Source organism: Peromyscus californicus, unplaced genomic scaffold, assembly GCF_007827085.1.
Source record: "Peromyscus californicus insignis strain IS unplaced genomic scaffold, ASM782708v3 Scaffold_9__1_contigs__length_137607984, whole genome shotgun sequence".
Lineage (NCBI taxonomy): Eukaryota > Metazoa > Chordata > Mammalia > Rodentia > Cricetidae > Peromyscus > Peromyscus californicus.
Genome location: NW_026294617.1, coordinates 440495 through 450273, shown reverse-complemented (window position 1 = coordinate 450273; position 9779 = coordinate 440495).

The window sequence follows — 9779 nt, the reverse complement described above, 5'->3', positions numbered from 1 at the left end:
AGAAAAAAACTCCTCCCCTTCTTCTCTCTCTCTTCTGCTTTTCCTCCCATGAGGTACACCCCTCCTCTCTCTCATTCTCTCTTTCCTATCTTTCTCTTCATCTCTATATTATAATAAACTCTCCACATGGATGCAGCATCTGGGTTGTGAATTACTGGCTGCCACTGCCACTGTCATGCCTGCATAGCATGCATCTGCACAGCCCACTACTGCATCTGCCCATCATGTGTTCCCTGCATGTGTGGGATACCCTCAGGGGTTCCCCCACACAATAATTCATAACATTTGCATCCAACATCTACAGGCAATCCCACTGCTTCCTCCTGCCCACTAGCAGTTTGAAGAGCTCTGGGATCCTGTACCACCCACCACTTTTCAGGCTTCAGCACCCCCAGGGCTGGTACCTCCGGGGACTCTTCACCCTACTGGATTGGTAAAATTCCTCCCTTCCCTTCTGGCCATTTTTCCACAAATGAGGATTCACCTTGTTTAGCTCGTTGGTAGCACATGTCTTTTGGGCTCTAAGCCCCTTGTCCCTTGTCCCTATCTTGTGCCATTCATTAGTCCTTGCTGACTCTCTGGGACACTGGAAGTCATATTCATTTCATTTTGCTTGCTGGTGCCACATGTCTTTCAGGATCGTAGTTCTTTGGCCCCTGTCCCTATGTGACGGTGTATAGAAATAACCTGTGCCCTCTCAATTCCATGGCCCATAACCTTTGTGACAATGCTCCACTGGCTGTCTTGTGCTGTTATCATTGGCCCTTGCTGACCCTCTGGGATGGTGGAGTTCACTCTGATGGGCCTTATACCTCATTGTGGAAAAATGTGCCTGTGACTCCCTGCCCCCACCACTGCTACTGACCCATGGCTTGGGTTCATTCCCCTGCAGTTCAGGGGAGGGGTAGTCCTTCTCTCCCACCGACTGTACTGTTACCTCTCCTTCTTTCCTCCACAAAGTCTATTTTATTTGTGCGAATGGAAATGTATAATTGATGTGGCCATCTATATTTCTTTCTGACTGACTTTAAAATGCTTCAATTTATCTGTTCCTTATCTGCTCAGTTTATTTTGGGAAACAAATGAACATGTGGACAGGCTCCATATTTGATAGGGGTGAGGAAAAGTCATCCAGCCTTGGCCTGGCATTCCCCAGCTGCCTTTCTCAGGCTCAAGCAATCTGGGCAGGGCGGAGTTGCAGTCACAGCCTGCTATTTGTTCTTCTGCAACTGCTCATGCCCTTTTCTCCTGTTCTCATTCCACCTTGGGATCTTTCCCCTGTCACTCTTTTTTGCCTTCTCTGGAGACATCTTAAGAAACAATTATTTTGGGGAGGGATGAAAAAAAAAAGAAAGAAAGAAAAGAAAGAAACAATTATTTCTATATGTCACTCAGAATTATAATCTGGCTATGCTCAAAGATCAGAACTGCAGACACAGGGACTTAAAAATGGTAATGGATTCAGATATCACTACCAACAGCTTAAAGAATGTCTCTCTTTACTCAAGGTATAATCAGACTTAAGAATGTGAACCTCTCTGTTCTTGCTAACTTCAATAAGCTGTAACTAACTGGGAAACCTGTATATTCAGATTTAAGTCATATATATGTTCTCAAAGTTATAAGTACATCTAAAAGATTTTGTACCTCCAGTCCTCAAACACCTGTAGAGATCTGATATTATAGAATTTAACATAAAAGCCTTTTTTATGATAAAGAGACATGTCAGCTCCTGGCAGCATCCTGTATCTCCTCCAAGAAGATGGATGGCTGCAGAACTTCCATCCAGAAGCTCATGGCAAGGCTGGCCACTCAGTGAAAATCTGACATCCTGTCCAGACTGTGAATAAGTGGAACAACAGAGAACCAATTGCCCCATACTACAAAGTCAGAGTGGGTCAGTCTCCAAATTTCTATTCCACAGAAAAGGTCTGTCAGATCTTCTGGGCCTATCAGCTGAACAAGTGCTGCCTTTGGGGCTTCTGTTTCCTCAACAACCATGGAGAGACTTGGGATTGCTGCCTACATAGCTGGAAAGCTGTCTCACTTCATAAATTTAGCCTTCTCAGATCTGATGATGTTTGATGATTAGGGTTTCAATTTAACAGCCCCAATACCAAGATTTTATATATATATACTCTCCAATTACAGACAGGTATGCCTCATTCACAGACTTCATGTTACAGGATAGACCAGTTTCAGATATAACTCCAGAGGTTCAAAGTTTTAATACTGATAAATGCAGCTTTGATAAACTGATAGAACATTGACTACAAAGAGTTCTTAAGAGTCCTTAAACGGATTTTTTTAACACTTTTGCCATGATGTAAATCCATTCCAGCTGTCTTACAGATACCTACAGGCTCCAGGAAAAAGTTTTGCTACTTCATTAAGAAATGATGAAAACTAACAATCGCCAGAGCCCATTTCTGACCCCACCTATTTTTCAAGCATATTTTGCAGATGCATTGTTCCTGCCTGGCTTCTAGAAAAATAGCAGGCGCCACGGTTTCTATGCTTCTGATTTGGCATGCCATTTCCCCACAAGCTCCTGGAATACCACTGCGGTAACCTGTCTCTTCAGCTCCCTCAAGGAAGGTTCCTGAGATCTTCAGCCATGCATGACTCCCAGTTCCCCCCTCACCACTTCACCCCTTGTCAGCTTGAAGCAGCCTGAAGAATTCAGCACCCTTGTTCTCTCACTTGTTCCCATAACTCAGGTCTTTTTATAATAATCAAAATGGAGGAATATTGACATTCTGATCCACCCCTTGAAATCCTACCCCTTGGCACTGCCCTGCGTCCTGATGTAAAAGCCTCATTCTAAGGAAAAACTCCTCCCTTCCTCTCTCTCTTCTGCTTTTCCTCCCATGAGGTGTACATCTTCAACCTCTCTCTCTCTCTCTCTCTCTCTCTCTCTCTCTCTCTCTCTCTTTTTCTTCTTCTTCTTCTTCTTCTTCTTCTTCTTCTTCTTCTTCTTCTTCTTCTTCTTCTCTTTCTCTCTGTTGTTGTGATAAATTGTGTGAGGATCACAGGACAGAGCCAGCAACTAGATTAGACATAGAGGTCAGTCAGTGGTGGCACAAATCCTTAATCCTATCACTTGGGAGGCAGAGATCTGTCTGGATCTCTTGTGAGTTCAAGGCCACACTGGACATAGAGCCAGGCAGTGGTAGCACAAACCTTTAATCCCAGTGCTGGGAAGCACACATACCTTTAATCCTAGAAAGTGATATCTGTACAGAGAAAATTATATAAAGTGTGAGGAAACAAGAACTCATTCTCTGGAGGATGAGTATTTCTTAGAGGTGGGTTAGTGACTGACTGTTCTGATCTTTCAGCTTTCATCCCAATAAGTGGCTCCGGGCTTTTATTATAAGACCTTTTAAGATTCATGTTGTATCTGGCACCCAATGTTTGTGGCAGAAATTTATTAAAAAACTACTTGTTTGTGGCCTTGCAGGCCCGAGCTCAGTCCTGAGCTGCATGCAGCTCGAGTCTCTACCCAACATGGGCTGAAGTCCCTAAGCATCTGGATCTTTCACTTCTTCTCCCTGGTGAGTTGTGGGCTCTCCCTGGATCACCATTTCAGGCTCCTACCATACTAGATAGCTGCCTTGAAACCTGTTGGGGATTCTACTGTTCTACACAATCAGCAGAGTTGGTGAGTCAATTAAGATTTCTTGAAGGGAGAAATTAGTTGAAAGAGAATTTTTTCCCACATTAAAAAATGGGAAACATTTTTACAATGGAGGGTGTTTGATCTCTGTTTGATAAGACATTAGGCAGTCTGAAAAGGAATAACTAAATGAGAGAATAATTAACATTGATGGGATAAATGTAATGTCAATTATAAATATTATTTGTTTGTTCATTTCTGTTTAATCATTTAAAAAGTTGGCTAATGTGAGTGCCAAGATAAAAATTTTAGAAAAACTTGTTAAAACAAATCATAGAGAATTTCTGACTTACACAGAAGAATTTAAAGGTGAACCTATTTCAGCATTGCATTATATGGTTACAGAGAAACAGCCTAAGGCTTTCAAACAGCAAACCTTAATCTATCCAGTAACCCATACAAGTGCTCAAGCCTGTGTATGAGCTGATTGTATCCTGTGCAAATGTTAGATTGGAGGTGATTCAAAGAAGCTATAGTGTCATATGATATGCATTCTCTGTCAGTGAAGCAAATGCTCAAAACTGGAAAGATTTAGTTACAGCAGTCTTAGAGGCTGGTCCCCAGTTACAATGGAGGACCTGGTGGAAAGATGAGGCTAAGACCATTGAACAATGATGTAGGGCTAGAGATATGGAAATTTGCCAAGATCAACTTCTTGGAGATGGCGATTATGCTGACATATAAAGACAATCTTTATATGATGACCACACCATAATTTTATGCCAAATGGCAGCCTTGAATGCTTGAGACAGAATTGAAGAAATAGGAAAGAAAATTGAGTCATTTACAAAAGTTATACAGGGCTCAAAAGAAACCTTCACTGATTTTCTACAAAGGCTGACTTCAGCAGTAAATAGAATGATACCAAATTCAGAAGTTAAACAGATAATAATTGAATCTCTGGCTTTTGAAAATTCTAGTGCACTATGCAAAAGGATAATTAGACTGTTAAAGGCAAGATCAGCACCCTTGGAAGAATGGATCCAAGATACAATTAATATTGAATCTCATGACCATGTAGATGCTTGGATAAGAGAGGTGATTTCCAGAGGCTTGAAGAAAAATAATAATGTCAGGTGTTTTAATTGTAGTAAACAAGATCACCTAAAAAGGGACTATAAACAGGGCATTCCTACAAACAATATATTTTCAAGTAGCAATGGCAACAGAATTCCCCTCCCTTCTGGATTATGCAGAAGGTATGGCAAAGGCAAACATTGGACAAACAAATGTAGATCACAAGGGACAGAAAAGGTAATCCTTTGCTTTGTCATTGGGAAACTCCCTGAGGGACTTCTTTCAGGCCCCCATGTCAAATTCCATTCAGTCCTTTCCTGTCACCATAGAAGAAACTCCTTCCCAGAGCAATTAAAGAATCTAATGCCTATTGTAAAAAACCATACTGCTCTGGATGATAGAACAGCTATAGAAGAGAGAATAAAAAATTCAGGAAAAAACATAAATCAAAATTGATGAAGGTTAGATTTGGAAACTCCCCAAAGTTAGGGATGGGGAAGGGTACTGTTTTTGTCTTTCAGGAGAATGAAGGCTAAGGAATTTGAAGAACACTGGACAAAAAGAACAAATCATCCAGAAAAAAAATGTCTCATGAAAAAGACTTTCTGCAGTGAACCCTGACCATGCCAAACAGTGACTTTGAAGTCTCCAAAAGATGATGGGGCCCCACAACAACAATTCCATCAGCATGGTGATAATACCACTAAGCTGACAAACACTACCCAAAGATTACCTTTGGACTACAAACTGCTCAGAAAAATTTTGAGGTGCCTAGCTGAGATGATCCAGCTTCACAAACTACTCAATCAAGGACTTGAGACAAGTCCTTCACTTTCCCATTATGCAGAAACTGGACAACAAATGATACAGCTACCTCTCCTATGACTTGACAATTAACCCAAAATTTTTCTTTTCAGGATCCCCTAAAGATGTCTTCACCCTCAGACAACAGGAAATAATTTTAAGAACACAATGCCTACATTCACAAGATGTGGGGTGGGTGGTTTTTGTTCATGCAATGGGTTGTGGATAATTGTCATTGTTTAGGAATACTTGGTTACTAATTGTTAATTGATACTGGTCAAAAAAAAGAGTATATAAAATAAAAGGTAGATTATTGAATCTACTCCGAAAACAAAAAAGAGAGAATATGGATATGATAAAATTAAAAGGTAGATTATTGAATCTATTTTTAGAAAGCAACTACTAGTTTTAAATATTTTACATTGGATTGGAGTTTTGTATATTGTATACAAATTATAGATAGATAGATAGATAGATAGATAGATAGATAGATAGATAGATATGAATTTGAGATTGATTTTGTTAGAAAATACTGTACATATATTTCTAATCTTGTTCAAAGTATTATACCTATACAGTTCATTTAACAATGTAATACAAATTACTAGTCCTTGAAATTTGCTATTACCAACTAATTAGGATATAAAGAAATGCAAGTTAGTATTTAGTCACCTATTGCAATAGAACTTGTAGTCATATTAGGTATGTTTTTAAGGTCAAAGACAGATATATTTTAGATATACAGGTCATCTTTGAATACTTCAGAGAGCTACAGAATATGGCATTTAAGATGTCTCAATAACATAGATTCTTTTTTTTTATAACAATGAGACATATCTGCTCCTGGCAGCACCAATCTACTTCAGAGAAGATGATGAGCATTGATGAAAACTCCATATGGAGTTTACTTTCTTTCTTTCTAGAAAAAGTTACCCACTGGGCAAGAAATTGCCCTTGCTTCTACTGCTGACAGTATGCTGTCCAAAATGGAAAAGCAGGACACAAAAGAAAGAACTGCCAAACCTTGCCAAGACAATATAGGAAGGCCCTTCAAAAAATCCTGCTTCACAGATAAGTCTGTCAGATATGCTAGGCCTGTAGGCTGAAGAGGAATGCCCCAACATTGCAGAGAAACCTTACGTGACTATTTAGGCAGCCAGCTGTTTCTGTCAATTCTTACATTTTTTTTTTTTGGAAGTCACTTGCTTGTACTTCCAGCTTACTTAGGTAATATTATTTCCTTCTGGGGTCTCTGAGGGACTTGAAGACTAGATAGTTATAGTTTTCCTTGTCAATTAATTCTGAAAATAAACTCACTACAGATGTGTAAAGTGTATCAGTTTGAAAGACATCAAAAGATAGTTTTTGGTTGGTGATACAAGTTAGGATAGAAAGTGAATTAGGTACATTTTGAACTCACCAAAACAGAATAAATAATGGAGTATTTTCTCTGAATTTGTCAAATGTTAATGGACTGGACATTGTTAATGTAATTCTTGACTGTATATGTTGTATATATTTATTGTGTTTGTTGTATATAGTTTTTCTTATATTAGTTATAACCTTTTATTATTTTAGGCAAAAAAGGTTAAATGTGGTGATATATTGTGTACCCTAATAAACTTACCTGAGGATCACAGGACAGAGCCAGCAACTAGATTAGACATAGAGGTCAGGCAGTAGTGGCACACACCCTTAATCCTATCACTTGGGAGGCAGAGATCTATCTGGATCTCTATGAGTTCAAGGCCACACTGGACACAAAGCCAGGCAGTGGTGGCACAAACCTTTAAACCCAGTACTGGGAGGCATACATGCCTTTAATCCCAGGAAGTGATGTCTGGGCAGAGAAGGGTATATAAGGTATGAGGAAACAGGAACTCATTCTCTTGAGGCTGAGGATTTCATAGAGGTAAGCTAGTGCCTGGCTGTTCTGATCTTTCAGTTTTCATCCCAATATCTGGCTCTGGGTTTTTTATTATAAGACCTTTTAAGATTTGTGTTATACTCTGTCTCTCTATTTCCTATCTTTCTCTTCATCTCTTTATTATAATAAACTCTCTATGGGTATGCAGCATCTAGGTTGTGAATTACTATCCACTGTCACTGTCACTGCCACCATGCCCACATGGTATGCATCTGCCTAGCTCACCACTGCATCTGCCCAGCATGTTTCCCTGAACATGTGGGATACCATTGGGGGTCCCCTTTAAGCAATAATTCATAACACCTTTGATTGTGTTAGAACTGGTTCTTTGGGATTCCAACATAGACTGAAAACTGGCAGCTGTCTAGAACCTCCCTTGGACTCCAGTGGCAGATTAGGATTGCTGAGACATCCAGTCCTCTTTGCTGAACAACTATCAGATCCCTAAACATTCTGTCAGGAGTCAGCCATTGTTGGACTACCAGATGACAACCTGCAAGCCACTCTAATAAATTATGTGTGTGTGTGTGTGTGTGTGTGTGTGTGTGTGTGTGTGTGTGTGTGTGTGTGTGTCTTCATTCCACTGATTCTGTTCCTTTAGAGAACCCTAACACACACATCTCTTAATTATCAATCACTTCTTCACCCCATAGTGGTCCAGCTTTCTATATCAGAATATTCCCACTCAAGGCTTTTATTCCAGTTACCTCACAATGATTCTTTTAAAACTCCAGACTCATAAAAGTTCTCCCATCAAGTATTCCCATTCAGTTATAACAAAGAAATAATGAATGACAGATTCCAGAAAGGAATTGATACAAAATTACCCTTGAGAATGATCTTTCTTAAGAGAGAGAGCCTAACAATCATGGGAGACCATGATCCAGCCTTGAGGTGGGAGGGCATTAGGAGGAACAATGAAAGGATCTTCATTAGGGGAGGCAGTTTGAAGATGGAATGTAAGAGAAATAGTCACAATGGTCCACAAGATGATCAACCAGAAAGAGAAAAGAGACCAGAAAAATATCAGGAATGAAGGGGATATCTCACTTTTATAAGATTTTAGGTGCCTGTGGGAAATGCTACACCATGTGATTTAGTATATATGACTTCTGGCATATACAGAGTCAGGTAGTATATAAGACCAAACATTTTTCTTGCTGCTGCTGTGGGGTGTGATAAAAGCTGTGGGGCTGCAAGGTTACAAAACAGAACTTCTAAACTTTGGGTTGAAAGAGTGAGAGAGCTGCAGGGAATGTAGGCTGGTTTCTAAGAGAGAAAGTAGAACTATGAGCTAACATTCCAGCTTTGTTGCTGTTTTTTGTATTTAAAAAAAAAAGAAATAGAGGTAATACCACAGGAAAAGAAGAGACAAGGAAACTAGATTTGAGTCTCTGGGTTCTCCAAATTGGACAGGAAGTAGTAAGATTAGGATGGGTCTCTTTATCCCAAGCAGTTGGTCAGATGTTGATCTCTGGATCAGAAAATGGTCTCTGGATTAATGTGTTAGTAGGACATTATCTACATGTGTCTGGAACAAGACCACCCTCCAACTATTTTCTAGGCTTGTCTGTGGGCCCACAGGGAACCAGGATAGCCATTGCAATATTGGAGTGATCCATTTCCTTCCTTTTGGACACCAAGCCACTTACTCAGTCCTGAGGGAGTTTTGGGGTCCCACCTCTCCTTCTCATTTCCCTAATGTCAGGGTAGGGGGACAGCCTTACCCATCTCAAGAGACCTGATTACTTAATTGTACTTTAAGGGATATCTAATGGGAAGAGATTTTCTAGCTAAGGTATGAGTTTTTTATTTCATTTGTCCCCCCATTTGCCTCACTCCAGACCCATCAGCAGTGCCTCTTCTCCTCTTCATGCACAGTGACATAGACAGGGCCCTGCTCTCTCTTAAGTTCCAGAGGACACCAGGATCCACTGCCTTGTCACCAATTCCAGAAGAATAATGTCTCATCCCTCAAGCTCTTCCTTCCTAGAACCCTCTTCTAATTAACTACTCAGTTAATTGTTACAGGACCATCATAGACTGGAGGCTGAAGGTCATCAAATAAATATATCCAGGCAGTAAGGTACAGTAACAGTCCAGAGGTATTTACACCCTCAGACCCAAAAGGGTCTGGACTCAGCAATTGATTACCTGTGTCTCCTGGATGCTAAACTAATAAAGAAAACAGGTGCCTTAAAATAATCTGTCTCAGATAAGGCTTATCTCAGGTGAAAATTAAAAACATGTTCCAAATCTCTCTCTCTCTCTCTCTCTCTCTCTCTCTCTCTCTCTCTCTCTCTCTCAACACTAACCAATACAGCAGAGTACTATAAATGACAATGTCATGGT